The following is a 22797-nucleotide window of genomic DNA, read 5'->3' on the forward strand; positions in this document are numbered from 1 at the left end:
TGTCCTCAATTTCAGAAATGGGTGACAGACCGACTGGCCACAGCACTGGTGGAAATCCCTGATACATTCCCAGGGATCCACTCTGCAAAAACGGGCACAAGCATCTCTGCTGCTAATACCATCTGTGACACACACACATTTCCTGTCTCCCACACTTTGCAGCTTGCTATACACCCGGGGCCATGTCAAATCGCAGAGTTATTCCGGGGCCTCGCTGCTGAATGGGAGGCACAAGCCACCGTACATGCCAGTCCCCGAACACCCCGGCCAAATGGTGTGTCACACCAGCTTGGAAGAGAGGGAAAACACTGATGGATCCTGGACCGCTCAGACAGAAAGTGAGAGAGACTTGGAAACCTGGTGAATGCTAAACCCCCGCAATTAGCACCATTGATGGGCAGAGCTGCTCTGATCCCAAAACAATCAGATCTGGGCTTAATTCATTTCTGGGCCATGATTTGAGAGGCTGCAGCTTTGGACATCTTCAGACTGTTGAATCTTAACCAGGTGTGTTCTAAAACACCGCTTAATTGAAATAGTATTGTCTATAATAATAGTTTAAGTTGTATAACAACAAGGTATTCTACAGCTAGCATCTGGAATGTTTTTTTTTTTTTGTATATGAGTCATGATAATTTAATTTCTCTTGTTAAACAGTTCACTTCTGGAGGAGCTGGGGATAATCCCTTTTTGTGTTATATCTGTTAAAAAGTTAATCAAACCAGGCAATAACAATACTTTCAAATTAGGGCTGTCAATCGATTAAAATTAGTGCTGTCAAAGTGCTGAAAATTTGTTTTAATGCCACTAATTTCTTCAAACGCATTAACGCAACTTGTGATTTTGAGGTTGTAGCGGGCTCAGTTTTGAAGCTAGAGTGAAGATACTGGTATCATATGAAACTAGAAAAACTAAGGAATCCATTGGTACCAACCATCATGCGATTAATCACAGTTAAATATTTTACTCGATTGGCAGCCCTAATTAAAATATTTAATCGCGAAATCAATCGCATTACATTTTTTTTTATCTGTTCAAAATGTACCTTAAAGGGAGATTTGTCAAGTATTTGATACTCTTATCAACATGGGAGTGGACAAATATGCTGCTTTATGCAAATATATGTATATATTTATTATTAGAAATCCATTATCAACACAAAACAAAGACAAATATTGATCCAGAAACCCTCACAGGTACTGCATTTAGGATAAATAAATATGCTCAAATCATAACATGGCAAACTGCAGCCCAACAGGCAACAACAGCTGTCAGTGTGTCAGTGTGCTGACTTGACTATGACTTGCCCTAAACAGCATGTGATTATCATAAAGTGGGCATGTCTGTAAAGGGGAGACTCGTGGGTACCCATAGAACCCATTTACATTCACATATCTTGAGGTCAAAATAGCCACGCCAGTTTTTCCTCGCCTAAATTTAGCACAAGTTTGGAGCGTTATTTAACCTCCTAGCAACAATCTAGTGTGACATGGTTGGTACCAATGGATTGCTTAGGTTGCGTAGTTTTATATAATGCCAGTATCTTCACTCTAGCTTCAAAACTGAGCCTGTTACAACCTAAAAATTGCAAGTTACGTTAAAGAAATTAGTGGTGTTAAAATGAATTTGACTCGTTATTATCGCGTTAAATTTGACAGCCCTATTTAGAATATATGAATTCATTATTATATCTAAAATCTAACCAGTAGGGAATGGGAGTTTTGCATTGGGTTGGGCGGAGGAGAAAAACGTATGCATTGCACTAAACAGCCAAGAGTGTCCAAGTATGGCGAGGGACGCGGTCCAAAAGACTAAAGAAAAGCCTTCACTGCATGAGAGCAGTTAGTCAGCAAGTCTCACTAAAGCTATCTGGATGGATGGTTGGATTGAACCGGCTGGACTGAGATGGAGGGAGGGATGGATGGTCTGTGACTCTGCTCCCCCCTCTCCCTCCTCACTCTCCCTCCTCCTCCGCCTCTTTTCCTCTTACCATCATTTAGACACATTCAGCACTCACGTCTCTACTTTTCCCTTTCAAGCTGTGAAAGCGGCATCGGCACAAATGTGACACGGGCCTCATTTGCCCCTGACGCACAGGAAAATGGCAACAAAAAAAAAAAAAAATCTGCATCAACACAAGAAGAAGAAGCTATTAAAACAAATGTTTAGAACAGGATATATGGTGCAAACAACAAAATTAACACCTGAGCTGTCTAACATTCAATTTGTTCCACCACAAAAACAAGAACATGTGGAGGAAATACAGTTAGGGCTAACTATAAAAACACAATAAAGCTAAATGTGATTGAATTCGAGTGCTCATTTCATTTCTGTGTTCCTCTTTTGAATAACAAAATGGTGTCAGCAGTCATTGCTCAATTGTGCTTCTCTATTCCTGGCTCATTACAACTGAGAGAATAGTGCTGGGTAATTGTTTGACCCCTCCTGCTCAACCTATGTCCTTGGCTGTTGAGAGCGCTCGACGTGAGAGTTCTATGGGATAAATGGTGGCCATTGCCGCACTCTGCCCCGTGGCTGTCTGCAAACAGAGTGCCATCGTATCGGTGACAAGAGGAGCCTGATGAAGGTACGCTGGCTGCACAAACCCAATGCGGGCCTCGGCGGCGACGGCACCACCTCTCTAAAAGGACCCATTGTGCCCCGCCAAAGCCTTTCCCTCTCTGCAGTGAAGTGGCCATTGTGGCTCGCAGAATAGCCATCCCTCTCCATTGCCTGGCGGGCTGAAGTGCTGCCGTGATGGGGCTGAGTGTGGCCGCGGCATCTCGATATCATGACCTCCATCAGCCCCCGAGTGCCCCCCGTCGCTCAGCCCATTCTTCCCACAGGTGGGGACAATCCACACCTAATTCCAGCCGGTGAATAGAGAGTATGGTACAGGTGCATTCTGCTATTGGAAATACCCAGAGTGGTGCGCTTGGGAGTTTTTTAGCATGTACGGCTCAAGTTTGGACAACTGGTATTGATTGGGCCGCAAGGGTGGTTCTCTGAAAATATATTCCTGCATGACAGGACGGACAAAAGCCTTATGGATTTCTAGGGGAGGAATAAACTGCGATGGAGCACAACAATTCTCTTAAGGGTACTTCACTCAGAGCAATATTTACAGTTTTTCAAGGTGCTCTGCTGAGAGTCAGCTAAGGAGGTGGGAGGAGGAGTTCACAAGAAAAACAGAGACAATACAATTATCTGAGGAAGCTCGCCCGGCTGTACGTCCATGGCCTTACTGTAGCTGCAGCTCATGTGTGACTCATATACAAATCAGTGTTGAGCAGTGATTCTCAAAGTGGGGTCTAAGGCACCGAAAATTAAGTTACTTTCAATTATACAATTGTTCTCTTATCATTAAAAAGTCCATATTAACAGATGGGGACTATCTGTGTCAATAAAACAAGCATATTGTGTCCATTACTCTAACCCACGTTGACTTTGGGCTAATAGAAACTCTGATATGATTGTGACACACAGCAATAAATTTGTTATTTTTATGCTGAAGCACTTACTGAAAGTCAGCTTTAGACTGGTGAGTTTAACTATCTGGATTTATTAGGACTATGCCCGTCTTGCTACTGTTCATTTTATGAAAGCTTTTCAAGATGAATTCATTGAAATGTTGGCTATAAATGCTGTCAAGTTGAGTTCAAATGAATAAAATCAGCCTCTGTTTAAAAGTATATCAGTGGTATTAATATTCAATAACATTTCAAATTTCCCCGCTGCGGGACTAATAAAGGATTATCTCATCTTATCATGCCTTAACATGATTCAAACTGAAAAGTGTTTCTGTTTATCACTGTGAAACAGGTCTAGAGTATTTAGGTTGAAATGTTTTAGAATACAATTATGGCATCTAAGAGTGCAAGTGGTAGTAAGCATATGTTTAATCAGTGTTCTGATTAAGGGGGGCCTTTGGAACATTTTCTTCCCTATAAGGGGTCCCTGGCCCCAAAAAGTAGGGATGCACCAATACCGATACAGGATCGGATATCGGGCCGATACAGACTCAAATAAGTGGATGGGGTATCGGTGACAATGGTGCATATCTATTTAGTTCAGTTCTATGTTTATATACTATATACATTATTTACTGGAACTATTGCAACGGCAATATTTACATTACTGTCGGCGTCTAACGAGGCTAACGAGGCAGCAAGCCGGCAAGTGGGTAACATAATGCAGTAAATGCAAAGGCATAATGACAGAAGAAAGATGGGGTCGTTGGGAATATCAACATTTTCCTCAGACATATTATAAAATTATGAAGAAAAACAATACACGACTAAAACTATAATATATGAACTTATTATGTGCTGAAAAATGAACTTCCATTTCCATACCATTTCTGACAATGCCAATAAACACGTCACAAGTCGTGAACTCTGAGCTTTCAGAAACTTTCCATTTACGAAGTCGTGAATACGACATTGGGGGGGCGTTCATATGGAGTTTTCTCGTAAACACGGTAAACACGAACCCATTTGAAGGCACCAATATTGTTTTACAAAGTTATGAAAGCAACGTTAACACAGTGAAGCATACAGATTATTAATTAGACACTGGTATTGGATTGGTCCTCGGTATCGGCCGATACCCAAAACCCAGGTATCGCTATCGGGACTGAAAAAGTCCGGTGCATCCCTACCATAAAGTCTGAGAACCTCTGGTGTAGAGAACACGAGCACATTCACATTCAAAGTGATGACTTCCCTTGACTTCCCCTGCATCTTTGAAAACAACTGTATATTGTTCAGGTGGAGAACCAATCTCATAATACACTTTGTTGAATAGGATAAATTCATTAAACATTTCCCTCAGAGAACAAAAAAGGCTTATCGTGGATTAGCTTGCGTTTTATTGCATAAGGCTCTGCGAGTAAGTGACTGATGGTAATGTCCGGCGCTTGTCTTTGGAAGCAAATGCTATTGTGCGGTTAGATATGCAAGTGTTATGCAAACAAATTGCATGATTATGCAAAACTAGAAATAGTGTGCATGAGTGATATCCCACAGCATACGGATTAGTTACTAACACCCACTCTTCAATTATGAGCATAAAACTCTTATGTGGGGTTTTTTGTGTCCCATATCCCTGTTATGCAACCTGCTCCACTTTGAAATAGGATCCTTTCACAGCTAACCACATGCTAGCATAGCCTGGAATGGATGGGTACAGTTCAGACAAAGATGGAGACAGTGAATGAGGCTCAGAACAATGCGGTGGTGGAGCTCAAAAAGCCACCGGTGTTTACTACCGACTCCGAGAGAGGAAGGACTGTCTTCAGGTTGCAGGTGAACACGATACATCATCATCAACGGCGAGGTTACATCGGCTCGTTTTGTCCAGAACGTGCCCTTCCAAGTGGGGAGGTGGGGAGTCTGAGGTGATATTTTTAAACCTGAGAAACAGCAGCTGCCTTTGCGCTGGAGTAATTTAGGTTAAACAGCTCGCTGGCGGGTGCTAAAGAGATACACACCTGAAACACAAGTCCTGAAATACCCTCCGGCCAAGAGTTCTCTTTATGGGTTTAGGGAGATGACAGGCCAACAAGACTCGGTCAAAACCGAGTATACGGCTAGACCGTGTATGGTCAGTCTGTGAATGTGTGGCTAATTGTTACACAAATAGTTAGTGGTAATGTCTGTAATGTTAAATCCACTGATGGTACGTGTCCACAGATTCCGTCCTTTCCACGCTTCCCGTTCATTGTCTATCTAAGCAGCCGCTGTGGGGATGACGCAACATTTCCTGCATTCTGGTGATTTTTTTATGCACCAATTTTTGGTGGAAATGTACAACGGAGTATTAGGGCCACATTGACATGGGAAAAAATTCAGAGATTTCGAGAATAAAATCATAATTTTACGAGAAAAAAAGTTGTAATATTACGAGAATAAAGTCATAACTTTAGGAGAAAAAAAAGTAATTTCCTCCTCCACAGAAGAGTCAGTTTTCCCCATCAGGTCGGTGTGGTTCTTTCTTCAGAATAAATGCAGTTTCTTTTCTTGCAAAAATCTTTTCAAGGTCCTGATACTGATGATAATGTGGTGCTGATGTGCCAAAAGATGAAGTATTTCATTATTTGTGAAACCTCCGTTAAAATTTAACTTCACAAGATGCTCCACATTTTTCATTCTACACACGCTGCTCTATTTCCTCTCTAAAATAACAAATTACTACTTTATAATATGACTTTATTCTCATAATATTACATTTTTTTTCTTGTAAACCTATGACTTTATTCTGAAAGTTCCTCAATGTGGCCCTAATACATTTTGGTGAACGATTTTCGTGATGAAAAAGTTTCCAAACGAGCCGCCATGTTATGTTTCTGGTTTGAAAACTGGACTTTTGTGTTTGTAGGGCTGGCCTTCTGCGGTCCAGCCAAACAGACATAAGGTGCTGACATGACAAAGTGGCCTGTTTTATTCCTCTATTATTGATACTCCCCTATTCTCTTTAAGAAATTCAAACCAAGCCTCTTAAAAAGGCGAGAAATATGCTAATGCAAATATTCCAAATCATCCCACTGGAGGCTACACAAAGACCATCTTCATTAATTCATTGGCCTGCTTTTTGGGGGTTACTCAGATATGTAAAAAGGGGGTTGGGATTGCATTACTTTCAACTGTTTGAGAGAAGAAAAAAAAAATCCCAGATGCAGATGTACTCGCGAGCTCCGCTGAATGAATTCATGACCCAATCTTGGTGGAATACAGTAGAGTATGTGGCACCAATCCAGGGTTTCCAACAGTCTCTCAACTCTTCCCCAATTAGAAAGACCAAAGGCGAGTTGTTAAAAGCCGCGCAGGGCTTTGAACTCAACTGGCGCCATTTTTCTCCACAGCACGACAAGAGATGTACTAACTTTGACATCCTCAATAATAAATGTGCTAGACTGACTAATATTAGTACCAATGTAGACACGGATATCCGACCCACACAGGAGGAAAGGGCGTAACTTGATCTGATCGATGAGCCATACTGTATCCTCTCTTTCCTCCCCTGTTTCTCTCTGTTCTCTTTCTCTCACAGATCCATCCATGCAATCACTCAGAGACAATGAGAGGTCTTTCAATCCATCTCTCCATCACGGGCTGTTCCACCTCTGCTTAATCAAAGGAGAGAAGGGCGGGAGACGGAGCTGCCAGGGCACGTCTTCCCTCATCATGGCCCCCACAGCTAAAATGGAGGGCGTGAGGAGGAGTAGGAGGAAATCTTTCATTTTCCAATCGCATTTCCTCCCCTTTTTTATGCAAGTGAAAAGTGTCTGTCTTCTTTATAGCTCCCCTAAGCTCCTTTAACCTCTCTTCTCTCCCACTCTGGTGGACGGACGGACGGGAAGATGGATGAGGGCCAGCCGGCGAGCGGCAGAAGAGTGAGTTAATGAGGAAGATTGCTCTCTTTGCCGCCGTGCGAGGGATTACAGGAAGATTACCCATTCTGATTCTCTTCTCTTCCAATTTCTCTCGGTTCGCGGTGGCGGCAAAAACTGGAGGGGTGCGGCGAGGCGGGGAGGGGCGTGGGGAGGCTGTGTTTTGATAGAGGTGAGATAGAAGACGCTGCCTCTGCTCTCTGTCAGGGGAGAATGACAGCTGCTCAAAACATTGGCCTGTGAAAGGATGGAGTTTCTGACTGATGCCTCCAATCTGACAGCTGCTTCGAGGGCTGCGCTTGGCCTAAATATACCCAGCATGAGACTGAATATCTTATAAGTCACATCAGATCCAGCTCCTTCATCAAGTTCATTCTCCGAGATTAGCTCTAACAAACTGGCTCTGTTCCATGTACAGAGACGCACACGGTGGACACTTAATATGTCCCATTATGCATTTGAATAGGTGTTGTTTTTCTGCACCGCTCAAATGGCATGCTGATTGACCCAGAATGATGGCATTTGAGTTGAAAAGCATGCAGATTTGTATGCAGGAAAGTTGCGAGGGGCCTCGTGTCAGAGGGATGAGCGGAAACAAAGGGAAGCACAGGACCTCAGATCCACTTCCTGCACTCACCGCATAACAAACAGCGAAAAAGGTCTGGGGAAATTATTCAAATTGCAGGGGAATTTGCAATTATTATAAGTCATCTCAACCCACAAAGGCGATGTTAAGCACCCTTCATGAAGTACACTGAAAGCTCTGAGAACAAAAGTGGAATCATGTATGGGCCCATTTTGTGCCGGCGGTGTCTGCTCACTGTATTATTGTAAAGGGGGGAGAAGCTATTTAGGTATTTCCAAAGCCATTGTCTAAACTAGACTCGTTAGACTGGATTGATGGAATCATTTTTAGGAGTTTTTTTTCTTTGCCAATTGAGAATTAACAACTAGATGCTAAATTGTGCTCAGAAAAAGCAATATTGGTGCTGTAATTCTCAGTAGAGATGTTCCAATACCAGTTTTTCCTTTCTGATACTGATTCCAATACCTGAACTTGCGGTATCGGCCAATACCGAGTACTGATCCGATACCAGCATGATAGAAATAATAAAGTTATTATTATTATTAGTAGTAGTATTGTTTAACAGCTTGTTGGATTTTCCACTGTGAAATATTGTCAAATGGCTGACATTTTCCTCGCTCTGACTGCACTCTCCACCAGCATCGCGCCATCCTTGTTTGCTATCGTCATGTGATAAACTATCTGCAATGAGTTCTTCTTCGCTGCTCTAAAACAGTAGTTGCCAGTAGCAGCCATGATACATTCAGGGAGACAGCACAGTGAAGGCTACTGTTTTGGAGCAGTGAAGAAGAATTGATTTCCGGTTAAACCAAGCCCCCAGAAGGAGCACCGGTTGTTAATGCCAATTTTCATAGTGGCCAAACGGTGGTACTACAACATCTTTGTCTGTCACGTGATGCCATTGGGCCCAAAAATGCTTTTTCCCATAGACTTACATCGGGAAAGAGTCGTCTGTAACTCAGCGGATATTTTTTTTTAGGTGAATCAACTTCACAGTACGAACACTTGAAAAGCCCTTATTTAAATGACGACAGCGTGACGGCTGTGACCCCGTGACCGAGCCGATGTGACTGAGCGGATGCTACTGTGCCCGCTTCACGGGCCCAATGGATGCGGAAGATCGCCGGAAGATCTGGGTACTTTTCCACTCAGAAGTCGAGCCATTTTGGCTTCATGAGCCAATGAGCAACTTTCATAGGAATGAACGGGGCCCCGCCTTCAACGCTGTATCCTGTTCTCTTAATACATCCATGTGTTAAACAAGTTTCTGGGTTAATAAATGATGGTATCGGATCAGTACATAGACTGGCTGCTCGCCGATACTGAATTTTGGGCAGTATCGGACGCATTTCCGATACTGGTATCGGAACAACTCTAATTCTCAGGTTGAGTGATGATAAAAAAAGCAGAAAAATTTATTTTTGGTCAAGTGTCCTTTAACGTGGCCTTTTGTCCTGGCTTTACGAGACCACACATTTCTGATCTGGCCTGAGAAAGTAACCAGGAAATGAGTCACACATCAGCTAAGTTGATTTCTAGCACAGGGCTACATTTGCATTAAGAAGACAACTAGCTCAATAAGCACTACCACTTCCTGCGTGTGGCTCAGCCAATCATCCTTATTGAATTGTATTCTCCTCTGGGAGGTCTTCAAGCACTGAGTTCAGGTCAGTCAATCAGAGCTGGGACACTTCTTCTCTGTATTCTTTATTACATTACTGTATGTGGAAATCTTCTTAGTCACTGTCAGCAAAATCTTTAAAATTAAAGGGCAATATTCAAAAAAAATTTTGTGACAGGGAGGGGGGGTTTATAATTTAAGAGGAAAATTTAATTTTAAAAAGCATTGTGTTTGCACAACAAAGAAGAGTATGTGTATTTCAGTGTGTGGTGTGGATTTGTGGAATGGGTTATTAGGTGATGGGTTGAAGCGGAGCACAAATATAAATCACTTTAAAAAGCTATACAACAAATATATTTTAGGGAGGTTTATGGTTGAGGAAGAGTTGTGATAAGGGTTGCTTTAGTTTAAGGGTTGGTTTATATCTACTTTTTAACTCCGGATGGATATGCGGGTTGTAATTTGGGATGTATATAAATCTGGGATAGTGTATATATATTATATTATATTATCATTCTATGATATATGAGTTATTAGAGAAGAAGTGACAAAGGGGTAGGGAAATATAAGTTTTACTTCTACCTACTCCTTTTTGGACACTATTACTCTTGTTTTGTTTGTTATGATTTTATATCTGTTTTTTTATTTATTTTATGTTAGAAATAAAGTCATTCATTCATTCATTAAAGTGCATTACTGCTATTTCCCCCCCCCCCCCCCAACATAGTCCAACAAGAAAGATGGAGAAGTGGCTTCAGACAAGTGATTAATATGCAAATATTATGAAAAATTACTCATATTTATTGTGAAAAAGTTCACACAGCATAAAAAGACAGAGTGGGTCGGTTTCCCCACAGGCGTTTTCCAGGGACTCTGGTGTCTCTGCTTTCCTAAACTACACAGCCTCAGATGGCTTTAATTATTCTACAACTAACCCCTCAACCCGACTTGTATCTCATAATCAGTGATCTACCGGTTTGTAGCACTTGTTATTTCTCCTCTGGGTTCTGGGTATGTTGTGTAGAGACACCGTTACGCACCCCAGTGGGCGTTTGGCGACACGGTGGCGCAGGGAGTCGCATACAGTCGCAGTGTAGAGCCCCAAAATACCCACGTATATACATCTCTAACACATCACATTTACTCAGAGAAAAAACACTTGTGTGATTTTTACATTAACACCACAGAGGGTCAGATCACATCTGCCCTTCAGCAGCCTATTAGAATAGAATGCAGCCTATTAGAATGTATTCTATTAGAATAGAATGCAGCCTATTAGAATGCATTCTATTAGAATGGAATGCATTCTATTAGAATAGAATGCAGCATATTGGAATAGAATGCAGCCTTCATTGTAGCAAATGCTGGATACATTATAATAAACCCACTCGATGGTGATGGTGATGGTGGAACAATCATGAATCGACTCCAGCAACATTTTCATTTCAGGGATTTTTTTTGGAGTGAAGGAGAAGTACAAGTGAGCAGGCTGTGAAAATTAGGCCACATGTATCATCAACTAGAATACACAGCGTGTCTATATATAATTTAGGCTGTTTATTATTCCAAACTGGGAGCAAATAAAAACGCTATACCTCGAGAATGAGAATAACCCCTCACAAGTCGTCTGCGTAAACACATCCACAGCTTAAAAAACTGACTTTCATCGAGCTCTGGGATTTTTTTTTTTTTTTTTTTTTGCAGAACTCCCACACTGCTGTCTGTCACGCGTGGCTTCAAAACATATACGTCCATCATGCACACACACCGGATTCAACGTGTCTGCTTCCCAGAGCTGCAGAAAACAAACCTCCCAAATCTCCTCCAAATATTGACCCATTACGCATCGTTTTGCTGCTGGCTCCCTCTCAGCGGAACAAAGCCAACACATTGTCCACTACTGGAAAATATGATGTTTCAAATAAAATGAAAAAAAAACACAACATTACCTGTGATCATTTGGAGGGCATTAGTAGAGAGTGACAAATCCTCACAGCCAGAAAAAAAACGCACACAGCAAAGAAGAGAGAAAAGTCCTTACTTGTGTTTTTGCAGCAATCCCTCTCAGATAATATTCTCCAGACTTGGGCTGAGGTTTTTTTATAAATATCCCCGGATATAGCTTGGATGCAGTTTACGCTTCTGTGCTTCTTTTTTTGTTATCCAGATCGTTGCGCAGAACCAGAACCAGAAGGTACGTTTTCTTTCTCTCTCCTTCAAGACAGATGTGAACAGTCCTGGCCGACTCGCTCCACCTGCATCCCTGCTGTCAAGTGCACCACAAGGCACAACAAGCAACTTCACATTCTTCTTTTTCAAATTAAAGCTCCCACGTTGATATGTGCATGTGGGTTCTTTTATTGTGGAGGGGCAATCGCCGGGATTCTGCAGGATGCTTCTGGGTGTTTCCGTGCGCTTTGACGCATCTCCACCTGCATCCACAGCAGCATCAGCAGCAGCAGCATCAGCACCGCACTGAGGAGAGGAGGCCGCCCACAGAGACACGCCTCACTCCGGCTGGAGATGGCTACTTCACCCTGGGCGAGGGAGACGGGAGGGCGGTGCTGGATGTGCTCTTCAAAAATACTCCACTTTCTTTCTTTTCTTTTTTTTTTTTTTTCTTTCTTTCTTTCTTAGTTCAATTTATTTTTCTCTCCATTTATTTATTTTCTTTTTTCTTTTTTTTTTTTTCTTTTTTATGAGGAAAAGGAAGAAAAGAAAAGAAAAGAAAAGAAAAAAAACTCCTCAACTGGCCGGTTTTCTTTCTTTATTTGTTTGTTTATTTATTTATTTATTTTATTTTTTTTATTTCTTTAATTTATTTTTCTCTCCATTTTGTTTCATCCATATTTCATTTTATTTTATTTTGTTATGAGGAAAAGGAAGAAAAAAAAATAAGAAAAAAAGGAACCCCCCCCCAAAAAAAACAATATATATATATATGTATATATATATATATACATATATATATATATAAAAAAAGAAAAAAACAAGAAAAGAAAAAAAAAAACCCTCCTCAACCCATGGTCATGGGCCATGATGCATCAGCACCAACTGGGCTCCTCCTCCATCTCCTCTCTCCTCCCTTCAACGATTTCCTATTGATAGAAAAGGGCATAAGCCCTGAGCTATCAAACCAAGCTCACAAATTTACGATCTACGATTTACTCCACTTTCCTGTGACAGGCTGGGAATATTTCCAGAAAAAAAAAAAAAATCTTGATCGAAATCAAAAGGAAAAAAAAAAATCTATGTTATAGTCTGATAAAAAATCAACAGCATCCACCCAGAGAACAACACGCAGCTGGTCCTGAAGGATGGTCACAGCTGCCTCCAATAATAATATCAAAGCTGACAGCCTATAGCCTATCATCAGCTAGCTGTGAACCCAATTATATAAACCACATTGTCTGAGGCAAAATAGAGCAATTACCAATGAGTCACTAACTTATATTCTTAAGATATAACTATCAGGTGCACTGCTGCTATTATTTGCTAATGGCCGCCCACGCCTTTGACCATTTCCACAGGCAATTATGTAAACAAAACAGTGGGTCCATGAACTCATCATCCTCACAAAGGGAAAAAAAAAACAACATAAAAAGAAAGTTTCCTCCTTAGATAGATCATACATGTCCCTCATGAAGATTAATGATAGCCTAAATAGATGAGTAAACATTATATAAAGAGAGAATAAGGTGGATTTACAAGTTTGCAAATCCCCGAAAGAATAAAAATAAGAATATTCACATGGTGTTATATTCTCATAAGCAATTTAAAGCGGCAGTAGGCAAAATGTTTTTGGCATCATTGTCATTCTGTACCTTCTCATGGCTCTGTTTTCAGGCTTTAGAAAAATCTAGCTCGTGCCTGGGGTTAATTAATGCACAGACTGGCCTAGGCTGCAGCAAGGGCAATATTCCATGCATGCTTTTACACATGGCACTAATTACTTCTTTTTCAGAGAGAGAGAGCGTTCCTATTGGCTGTTCATTCATCTGAAAAATGAGAAAGTTTGCTGGTGGGCGGTGCTTGGTATTTCCTCAGCAGATCTCAACATGGTGGCCGGGTCACAAATTTTCTTATTTTACAGCTAAACAGTGCACTACAAGATGTTTCTGGAAACATTTGAGGTGAGAAATAAGCATTACAGTAACAGAATATTGATTCATATTTGATCAGCGCTGCCTAGTTTGACCGTTTGATCGGAGTTCACAAGTGATTGACAGCTGCTGAGAGACGGCAAGGCTCCAGATCAGCTCTGATTGGTTATTTTCCTCCGGTCTGTAAAATCTTGCTGATGACATTAGGAGCACCGGAGGACACTGGAGGACACAGAGGCACATGATTTTTTTTCAGATTATCTGTCTTATGCAGTACTGTCAGGATATAGTGACCGTTTTATGCAAATACATTTCTTTAATCATATTTGCTCCAATTCCACGTACTGCAGCTTTAAGTGTCTCTGTGGTACTCAAGATAAAGCCAATAGCGAATATGAACCATATACTTTGTGATATTTAGATCCAAAGTATCGCTCTAATATTCTAAATATACATACTTTTGCTGTGATAGTGGTACGGTTTCCAAATTCATAGAAAACTTCAGCATTCAAAGGTATGGTAATGTCGAGAGGCAGAGCTGTTTGTTCGACTGGAACTGGAATAATTTGCTGAGATAATCTGAATATCCACAGCTTTATACAGTAGTTTCTTTTTGTGTGCCAGCTGGATTCAAAGTATCTTTAAAGGGCCCTGCCAGATTTATTCTTCCTGTTAGTCAAATGCTTCCTGAGTGTAAATCGGACCACAATCAATCACGGATTTTCTTCTAGACAACAAGTGGGATCAGCTAGCCGAGCCATTCCCTTTCTGCTGCACCATCACCTGTTACCCTAGAGACTGCATCGCCATTGCTCCTGGCAAAAACAACACCTGCACACGCGAGTGGGACCATTTGATCTGGACAGAGAAGGGGGTCATTTGAGTCAGGGAGACCATTTGAAGGCTCCTGGTCTCAATTTCTCTTCATTTCCTCTCTTCATCGTGTCGGACACTGGGCTGACAAAGTTCCTCATTAGCGGCCTCACTGTGGTCTGTTGCTGTGTCTTGCCTTGGTGGGAGAGCAACCGGGTCTGCTCATCATATCCCTCATCATGTCCACAAATTGTCACAGAGAAAAGTCTTCATTCCGGCGTCTTCCTCTGCTCATTTACAGGATATCTTTTCTCTTGTCAGAGTCCTGTGGTCTTTCATAGGAGCATTGCTAAGTCTACACCAATTATTATATTTCCTTTAATATATACACATTCAAAAGCAAGTAAATAAATGGCTAGTTTACGCCGTAGCGGTGATCAATCAGAAACCATTGGGAACCATTGACCACACAAACGCTATTGACACATAAATCAATAATGTGTCTTTGGAGTATATTTTACAGTGTAGCCCATCCATCCAGCCATCAGCCCGTTCTGCCTTAAAGGTCCGTCCACGTCAGAGGTGAGCGGTGTGTCGACAGAGAAATAGTCAATGAATCTGGAGGGGGGTGCATCAATCACAGCCTTATTGAGCAGCGTGCTGCGAGGGCAGCCTGTCAAAAGAATATTGGCACCTCTCGGAATTAATTTCTCAGGCCAGAGTATCAGATTAAAAAGGGTTTTGGTGGAGGGTTGGTGGCCAGTTGCCATTGCAGAAAGTCACGTCACTATAGTAGCCTATAGTATAACGTTTTTAGTCTTATCATTCCTTAAAGGTTCAGTAGGTAACTTTAATAAAAATGACATATTTGCTGAAACTGTCACTATATCCTGACAGTGAAATCTTGTGGCTCCTTTTAGTGCTCCTAATGGCGTTTGCAAGAATCCACTGTGCCCAAAGGAGAACAACCAGACACCAACCAATTGCAGATGGATGGCTGGCTAGTTGGCTAGTGGCTAGTTAGCTTGTACGTCTCCAGACAAGTGTGCAGGGACCATTATGGTACGTGTCCACAGGGGCGTTTTTGGACGTGAGGGGTTGCGCCACTTCCCAGGTAAAACTGCTCATAACTCATGGGCTCAAGCAAATTGTGACAAGAGGTCTGACCACTTCATTTTAGGGTTAGGTTACCAGTCTTAACTGTTGGAAACCACTGCTTTAACAACCTGTTTGAAGTCATGCAGAATTGCAGGTTTGTTTCTAAAGATACTCTTCTCACAAACCCACAATGTCTTGTGTTATATAGAAATTGTCATCACAGAGTGCTCTTATGTATATGACATTTGTCAGAGCCCTTCCTTTCACCAACTTGCAGGTCACTGCGGTCATTGTCAGATGTACACTTCAATGAAATGCTGTCTGGTGCAACAAGACTTTTCCGTTCAAAGGCAACATCTGAAAACAAATGGAAAATATCTCACAGCAGACAGATGTCAACTGAGTGTATAACACACCAAATAGCATCAAATAAGCGCCAGCCTGTTATCATGATCTGGTTTGAATCCAATAGAGATTTCATGCCTTTTTAAATATCAGTATAACTCATTCCAGTCGTATGTCTTCCAGCGCCTTGATTTAATATTCTCTACATATGAAGCTGGCTGATTTGATAAGCTTTCACTCATGAGTGATTCATTTCATTGTTGGAGGACCCTGTGAGGTTGTTGCTTTTTCCTCTTTCTCCCCATTGCGCTAATTAAAACTAATTGAATTGGATTGATGGTACCGAGCCCCCCGAATCACAGTGCTACCATCTCAGTCCTGCTCATCCCTGAAATGAGACAAATCAAGTGTGCCGTGTAATCAGACATGAAAAAAAAAAAAGTCAACACGCCAAAGAAGCCGTCTCCCTAGTTTGTTGTTATTGTTGCGAGCGCATTATCACATTTCCATCAAATTCACAAATAATAGCTCGGCATAAAAGAGCAGAGGGAGAGTTGTTTGAACACCAGTAAATTTGGTTGTCTTAGACCCGACAATGTGTTGTTATATCCATAAATAGTCTCCTCGGGTGCATTTGGTCTTGGCTTGAAATCAATACGTCTGCACTTACAGATTAGGTTTAGAAAAAGCCAACTTTATAACTGTAATAGGTAACGCTTTTATGTAAATATTCCTCTTCAAACTATATATACCAAAGTGTGGCTCCAACCGCTGCAGACTAATGCACACTAATGATATAAATGAATCATATTTTTGCTTGTAGTGCCGTGTAGGTGTGTGCATCTACAGTACTAGCTGACTGTATTATGTAAAATGTTATTATGGAGTGGCTCTGACCTCTACACTATCTTCAGGTTCACAAAGAACATAGAATAGAACGTTAGAGACCCACGATAGAGTTTTTTTAGGGGGGTACAGGGGGTCTTTAGGGGGAGATAGCAGGTCAACAGTAGATGTCACGTAGGCGTGGTGTACATCATCTGAAAGCTGGGAACCTGAAGATTAATTTGACACTGTGTGTCAAGTTGTTCTTGTCATAAATCAGGACTAAACATGATGTAATTGATTACAATAAATTGTCAAAGTGTATAAGGGTTTAGAACATTATGATGGAAGTATATGATGGTCATTCCCATGCTCTATTATGTCTCATAAGATGTTGTAGCAATTTTTTGGTTGATAACATTTGTTACACAGATTTGGTGCTAAATTCAAAAAACTTTTACCACTCAATAATTGCTAAAAATGATCAATAATCCCTCCAAAATACCACATTAAGACACCAAGACCTTGAGGAACATTTGGACATTTCTACAAGAATTGCATTTTGCAATTGATTGGATGGCGAGCACTTCTGTCTGGAAACTGCTCAGAAACCTCCTTATTGTCAATACAGCGAGGAAAGCCATCCATCCTCTGAATGCTCTAGGTCTCTAGTTTGAGTCTGTAAAGTTTCATGAGGCTGTGATTATCCTAGAGGTCACCACAGGTCATTTTTTACAGTGAGGTTTTTAAGAAGTTTTTAAAAAATGGTGTCACTACAATGAAATGGCTGCTATGGAGACTAACATCATCACACATGAATACAGTTGGGCTCATTGGATCCACAAGAGTGTCAGCCTTACAGTGATACCCAATAGACCCATGGAACCCATTTTCATTCACACATCTTGAGGTCAGAGGTCAGGGGACCTCTTTGAAAATGGACATGCCAGTTTTTCCTCTCCAAACTTTAGCCTAACTTTGGAGCGTTATTTAGCCTAGAACTTCTACTGGATAAACTCATCGGCCTACATGATCCAGTAATGGTCAACAGGGATTCTGGGAAGGAGTGTTTCCAGATCAATACCGTAAAGTGAAAGCGTTGCTGTTCTGGTGGGAAACCTAAAAGCCTCCATCCAAATCATTAACCAGCAAGGCGAGGCATGTGGATGTGCTACCGAGACACAAACACCTGTCAGAGAAGTTGATCTATTTCCATTGCATGTTGGACGGATGTTGACTAATGGTCAACAAACGACGGAGAAAAGGCAGAGGAGAGGTTTGCATGCCGACACCGTGAAGAAAAATGGCAGTTTAATGTTTCAGTTTACAAATATGCGTTGTTACCCTCTGAGGCAAATTTGGAGACTGTCCTCCTCCGAAGAAAAATGACAGCATCAGTCGTTTTAGCAAATGCCGCCATATGTTTATGTTCAAGCCCTCTTGCGGCTGTCGGAGTCTCGTCCGCCGGGAGCAAAGGATGAAATAGTGTGATGTTGGTATGGAGCCACAAAGTTTGCATACAGAGGACGATGGTGGGTGAACGAAACGTCGGGCTTTGACATAGAGATTCTCTTCCCAAATCCGAACAACAGTCAACGTTGGTTTCTATTAACGATGACCACATTATTATTTTACGCTGGGCAATTTTAAGCAATATAGTACAAATGGACGAATATGGTGAATAGGGTAAACAATTTAACTAATAGATATCGCCATGAAACTTCCCCAGTTGATTACTTACATTAAGACAAACACATTTTGTATTACAAGTTTTTCTGAAATTTTATGTTTGGATATGCAAATGAGGCATTATCTTATCAAATATGTGCTAATTTGCATACATTTCCTGAACAGGCAATTGAACATTGGATAAAGGTTCAAAATTCTTGTTTCATTTTGTTGACGTATTAGAGTCAAAGGTTTTTACAGAGGGACATCTTTCTTTTTATCAGTTCATAAATCAGAAAATACTGTCAACAACCATAAAAAAATCTATTTTCGCTGTGTTTTTAGGAATAAAATATTCTATAAATCAGGCTATGAATGATACATGAACAAACCCCTCTGTTAAAACCTTCAGAATATAGACAGGAATGAAACGAAAAGAATAATACTGAGAAAACTGCCTTTAAAAATATGGATTGTAAAATTCCATATGTTTTGTAAGACACTATACTGTACAGGTGAATAGGGTAAAAAAAAATAACTAATAGATATCACCATGAAACTTCTCTGGTTGAATACTTACATTAAAACAATATTTTGTTTGTATTATACGTTTTCTTAAATTTTATATTTAAATATGCAAATGAGGCATTATCTAATTTTAGCTTTTTGTGAATTAAGGAGAAATCTACAGACGCAAATAGACAAAAAATAAACACCTACATGTGTATTTTTGATGTTTTCTTTTCAATAGTCTGAAAGAAGACAGAAGCAAAATATTTCAAAATATCAAAATTGAGTTCATGAAAATAATATTTTTGGCTGTGGTTTCTCAACTTACATTGAAATATCCCCAAACTTTGCTCAATCCTCCACTTTTGTCCCAATTGAGCATAACTGGATACTGGGCATTATCACAGTTCAGTTCTGTGATATATCACAGAAGAATAAAACTAACTTCTCATCTATTATTGTTCATTAAATATGGGGGAAAAGGAATGAAATCACTGCGGTCATATAGTAGTAAGTGACAATAAGTGAAACAGAGAGAGAAAGAAAGAGCAGAGATCACTGTACAGTATTCACATTCACAGACAGAAGAGGAAGATTGTACATCGCAGTTAAGGAGGAACAAATAAAAAAGAAAATGTTTTCTTTTGCCAAACTAATAAACTGCCTCTTAAACACAGATTGTGTTCATAAAAGTTTATAGCAATCACTATTGGTCCTAGTTTAACTTCTCCTGCTGTGCACTTCAAGTGTCCATTTCTGGGGACTTTTATCATGCTTATTACCACAACAGATGAAGAAAGCTGTTGTTCTACACACAAAAACTACAGCGCTGATTGGGCACGGGTAAAATCAACAAGCCTTTGTGTCAGCAGGATATGTAAGGACATTTCGACAGTGGTTTCAGACGGTAAGAAAATAGAATAGGTGATGAGAACCACAAACTGTGTGTGCCGAACAAACACCTGGATTAGTCTGAAGTAGCAGAAGAAATGATAGCAGTGATGGGAAAACTCAAAACACATCAATTATCTCCTTCAGGAAAGAAAATTGGCAAAGCGGCGCTTCATTCAGTCGGTCTTTGTAGCCATCTGAACCGCCTCTGAGATATGAATCTGTAGTGTTGAAGGGCATTGTGGGAGAATTGTGTTATCAGCATGTATATGGCGAGGGAAGGAGCAGGCATGCTCTGCTCCCTAAAGGCCTAGTCATGATTAGATGATGAGGCATGATGGCTCCCAACATATTTACCCCACAGAGCCCTTTGGACATAATGTGTGTGTGTGTGTAATGGAACAATGACAACATCAGCATATTGTGCAGATAGCAGCTTCTACACAAGGGAGGAAGAGGAGCAAACACCCACAGCAGGAGACACCACTGGAGATCCGTTTGTGTGAGTTGTGCGTTTCATGTTTGCTTACAGGAGAGCAAGAAGGAAACACGGGATGGATCGCCACGAAGATCACAGACAAGATTGAAACCTGTGTGTGTGTGTGGTGTCTTAATGAGTGTGCTCCTTTCCACAGCATGTGAACAGATCACAGGGTGCTGTTTTACCAGGGGGGGCCGTCTGGTGATCGCTGTCGCAGCGTTTGAACATGGACAGCAGTGTGGTGTCTTTGTATTTGAGGCGGTGGGAGGTGTGGGAGTCTCTGCTGATAGGAGACATACTTTACACATGGTGAGAGGGTAAGCAATTATTCCCTCTCTCTTTTTTTTCTCCCCCCCCTGAGATGGAGAGTGCCTTCCGTTGGTGAACAATGCTGCTTTTGAGCGGCGTTGTCGAGGCTGAGGAAATATGGCGAGCCCATTTAACATTCAATCACAGGGATGAATCGTAGCGATTTAGTTTTCACTATCGGAAATGACATTTCGACATGTCAAAGTGTCATTTTGACTTGTTAAAATGTTAATTTAAGATATCTGTAAAACTATTTTCGACACCGTCCTCTGTCAAATTAAGGTGAAAATGCCCCCCAAAATCTTCAAAACAAACAAATGTCACAAATATATTTTATTAATGTATATATTTATTTATTTTTTCGTCTTGTTCCCCCTATCCTCTACACATAAAAAGAAAGATATCTGTATGTGTATGTATAGATACGTATGCGTATGTACAGTATATGTGTTTTTAAGAGTAGCTATATATCATATATTACCACCTAGCCTCATCAAAGCCACTTACACACTTTTTACCCTGCTTTTGTCCCCTTGTTTTGTTTTTATTCTTTGTTATTTGTCTTTCTCTGTATGATATATTTGTTTTTTTAAATGTCCATGCACTTGTTTTCACCTGTATCGCACAATAAAATAAACAAAAAAAACAATTTTTCACATGTAGAAATTACATTTTGACTTCCACTGATTTACAGATATCTTTGATTTAATTATAGATATCAGCAAATCCATTTTCACAACTAAAAATAACAATATCTACAATGGAATTCCAACATGTTGAAAAAGGATTATGACTAGTAGAAATGTAATTTTACATTTAATCACAGGGATGAATAGTAGCGATTTAGTTTTCACTATTGGAAATGACATTTTGACATGTCTAGGTGTCATTTTGACTTATTAAAATGTTAATTTAAGATATCTGTAAAACTATTTTCTACAGTCAAATTAAGGTGAAAATGCCCTCAAAAATCTTAAAAAAAACAAAAAAACAATTTTGACATGTTACAAATATGTTTTCACATGTAGAAATTATATTTTGACTAGTCAAAACTGATTTACAGATATATTTGATTTAATTATAGATATCAGCAATACCCTCTTTTACCCTCTTCACTAGTAAGAATAAAGATATCTACAGCTGAATTTCCACATGTTGAAGAAGGATTGTGACTAGTGGAAATGTAATTCACCATTTCAGATATCAACAATTGCATTTCCGATATGTCCGACATATCAACAAACCATTTTGGATATGTGGGCGTCATATCATTAAAGCTACATCCACACTAGTAGAAATTACTACGGAAGAACATGGTGGTGAAATGGAGAATGTAACTGCTCAAGAGCTGCCAGCATAGACAACAGGGTCAGCAGTGAGAAATGGATTGTTATGGATATGTTGGCTGAATTCTAGGTTTTGCTTAAGATCAGCGCTAGTTAAAGGAATGCTTCAACATTTTTGGCAAATTCACTTATTTGCCGAGAGTCTTACAGAGAGTTAGATATGAACATCAGTAGAAGGCTTTTTTGTCGGAGGCTATTTGTTTCCCTCCGCCACAAACTTGGCACTAAGCTAGGCTAAATACCTCACGCAGCCACCTCTGAATTGAACGCACAGATGAGATTAGTATTGATCTTCTCATCTAACTCTCAGTTAGACAGCAAATAAGCAGATTTCCCAAAGTGTCTAAGTATTCCTCTATGAGTTTTGACTGGGGTTTCACATTGGAATACATCAGTGGGAATAGACTCTTCATTGCAATAAGAAAAAGAATATTGGTATTATTCGGTAAAAAAATTAATTATTGTTGGTTATTGCAAATATAAAACCAAATTGAACCCAGTGTGGAGGAAATGGAATGGTGGAAACTAGTGCCAGATTCACACTAAATCTTCAAAATGAACAGAATTCTTATTTATTATTGAAATAATTAATTGTAGAACAGTAACTTGGTAAAAAATATCTTCAAAATTAACAGGAAGTTCAAGTGTAAACCTTTTTAATGCAGCAAAAAATTGATCAAAATGTATGTATAATGTAAATAGTATATAAACATAGAATAGAATTGAATAGATCTGCCCCATTCTCACCGATACCCGATCCAGCTATCTGAGTCGGTATCGGCCCGATATCCGATCCAGTATCGGTATCGGT

The 22797-nt window shown here is 40.3% G+C and overlaps 1 protein-coding gene across 12 annotated transcripts in view; it reads right to left on the reverse strand.

The window, feature by feature from the left end:
• nrxn2b (neurexin 2b) overlaps nt 1-12310 on the reverse strand; it is a 794249-nt gene extending 781939 nt beyond the window's left edge. For all 12 annotated transcript variants that reach the window (XM_037758116.1, XM_037758114.1, XM_037758111.1 and 9 more), the window contains exon 1: nt 11639-12310. The gene's annotated coding sequence lies outside the window, so the exon portion shown is untranslated. The remainder of the gene's footprint in view (nt 1-11638) is intronic.
• Nucleotides 12311-22797: the final 10487 nt, after the last annotated feature.

This window comes from Sebastes umbrosus, chromosome 22 (genome assembly GCF_015220745.1).
Source record: "Sebastes umbrosus isolate fSebUmb1 chromosome 22, fSebUmb1.pri, whole genome shotgun sequence".
In the NCBI taxonomy this organism is placed as follows: Eukaryota; Metazoa; Chordata; class Actinopteri; order Perciformes; family Sebastidae; genus Sebastes; species Sebastes umbrosus.